Source organism: Triticum urartu, chromosome 2 (genome assembly GCF_003073215.2).
Source record: "Triticum urartu cultivar G1812 chromosome 2, Tu2.1, whole genome shotgun sequence".
NCBI lineage: Eukaryota > Viridiplantae > Streptophyta > Magnoliopsida > Poales > Poaceae > Triticum > Triticum urartu.
In genome coordinates, this window is record NC_053023.1 from 619,375,986 (window position 1) to 619,378,692 (window position 2,707).

Consider the following 2,707-nt stretch of genomic DNA (forward strand, 5'->3'; position numbering starts at 1 on the left):
TGCCTAGTTTAGTCCCTAAAAAATTCCTCCCGTTTGGTAAAAAAGTCTTTAAGAGAGATTTTTTCTAGTCAACACCCCCTCAGCTGGTCTCGACTGGGCTAGCGCGACTTTGGGCCGCGTTCCCGGCGCACTCCCCTCACGGCAGTTCTAGGATATCGGGCACCGGCTCGTGGTTGCGCTACAACCATTGCAGCTGGAAATGCGCGCGCTACGATCAATCGCCCTTCCCTCCGTCCTCCGGCGCCAGGAGGTAACCTAATACATTCTTGAAGGATCTTCTAACTAGGGCTTCTATCACCGATCTATTTACTTCTCTCGTCGATTTGCTCTGGAGAGTGCATGATTTTTACGCGATTCCAGACAAAATAAAACAAATTGTTGACGCGATCTACCAATTTCGCCTTCATTTCTTGTCACTGCGGAGACGATTGTGTAGGGTTTCTAGGGCAAATCTGTTGTTTACTCTGCATCCATCCGAAATAAGATGGAACTGCTGGCGAACAAAATCAGAGGACAGGAAATTTTTTCCTGTACAAAATCCGGCCAGAGAACTTCAGAACACGGTCCAGATCGAGCATCGGATGCCGCTTTGCGTGGTTGAACCAATGGCAGCCGTGGACAGCTCGTAAGCTATACATACAAGCAGTACAATAGACTGATTTGGCTACAAACTGCTGTATTTCCGTTGATTGAAAAATTAATGGAAAGGGGTGAGAGCCCGGTTGGAAAAAATACAAGCAGTACAATCTCACATCAGTGAAAGCAATCCCACATGTACACTACGATTCCACGAGACATTGTGGCTGGTCCGTGCCATCAGAAAACTGAGAAGACACCTGTGAACGACGAGGACTGCTGTTAGGCATCTTCAGTACTTGAGTGAGTGGGAGAAGACATCAGTGAACGACGACGATCCACATCGGGCGGTTCATGTGGAGGCCGGCAGTTCACACAAGATGCCCCGTCTCTTTCACGCATCAGCGTCGGTCTACGATCGCGATGTTGCGCAAGCAAGCATAAAGTAGAAGAATTGGGGACTGTAACAGGTTAGTTTACTGTGTTTATTTTCATTTTGAGCCTAGTCTATGGACTGCGTGGATCATGCTTCACATCTTCTTAATTGTTTGGTTTGACCCATTGGTAACTTTGGTCGATACACACGGAATTGTTTCATGCATGGTCTTGATCACCTCAATAATTGGCCTTGTGATGTAGCATTGGGCAGGGCTGTCTGGCTAGTTTTTTTGGGGGGACCGGCTGTCTGGCTGCTTGATGGACTTGAAGCCGCTAGCTTTTGAGGCAAATCAATCTAAGAACAACTCTAGATAATACACCCTTTACCTATCAATTATATGCATTTTTCCGGACAATTTGGAGAGGAATGGGGGTGAACTTTGCGTGCGCAGACAAATGGGGTTTCGCTGACATCTCAATTGACCTAGTCCGGTTGAAGATGCTCTTAGTGTCCGCATTTCTCTATTTTGACAACTTTTTAGAGGTTGAGAGATTAGATAGAATCTGGCTGTAGTAAGCTATTTTTATTTTCTGAAACTCACTACAAGAAAACAGTGAGGGGGTGGAGAATATACTAAAGAAAACGTAGTCATAGCTAAATTAATCAAATCCATGAAAAACCCTACATTAATTAAACAATCGTCCGGCAGGGCCAGTGGTACCGGATCTAATACTCCCTATGATCATATTATATACTAAATCCACAACAATTAATATGAATTGGAGGGAGTAAGTTATCTTTATTTTTAATGTTAAAAAACGTCTTACATTATGGGACAGAGGGAGTAGAAAACATTAGGGGCTAGTTAGTATATCAGTACAAAAAAGAGTAATCGTGATTGCAAGATACAAGACCTAATAAGCTATTTTTATTTTGTCAATTTACTAGAAAAACAATAACGCATATACAGAGGAAAAAGAGAGTAATCACAATTAAAAAAGGAATTGGTCCCGATGGGGCTTGAACCCATGACCTTTGGTATATCAGAACAACACTCTAACCAACTGAGCTACAGGACCTAATTATTTAGTTAATATTTCTTTATTAAAATAATTGAAAATACAGAAGAACCAAGAAATCAAGACCCATGAGAGTTAGGCTCCTCGCTTACACTGCGGCCAGGGTTAATAAGCTGGAGAGGTGTTTTGAATTCAATAAAGAATTGCAGTTCAGTGGTAAGCATGGTAAGCAACACTGATTGTGTTGGATTTTCTCAGAAACTCATGATGGTTGCGTCAGTCTTGTTTAGTGGGCACATCCGCCCACATCTATCTATCTTAATACTCAGTCTCACACTCGTCGGCTTATACACATTACTTGACAGTTCTTTCCGCGTCACAGATCATCTGACAATCCTTCAGTAGTTTATATCTGATGATAATATTTGCAGAGAACAGCTGAAACCGGCACTACACAATTGGATCTGCTGCTCTTGAAAGATATACCCCCTCTCTGTAAAGAAATATAAGAGCTCTTGGAGTATTTCTTTACACAATTGGATCTGCTGCTCTTGGAGTATTTCTTTACGGAGGGAGTACTTCTTACCACTTGATGATAACATTTGCAGTCTCCAACTCTTCTTTACAACGTTCTTGAAAGACACCACGGTCCACATCGGGCGGTTCATGTGGAGGCCGGCAGTTCACACAAGATGCCCCGTCTCTTTCACGCATCAGCGTCGGTCTACGATCG

The 2,707-nt window shown here is 43.1% G+C and overlaps 1 non-coding gene across 1 annotated transcript; it reads right to left on the minus strand.

Annotated features, from left to right (window-relative positions):
• Window positions 1-1,960: 1,960 nt before the first annotated feature.
• TRNAI-GAU lies at window positions 1,961-2,034 on the minus strand. Its single transcript has one exon. It is a non-coding gene; the product is annotated as a tRNA-Ile (tRNA).
• Window positions 2,035-2,707: the final 673 nt, after the last annotated feature.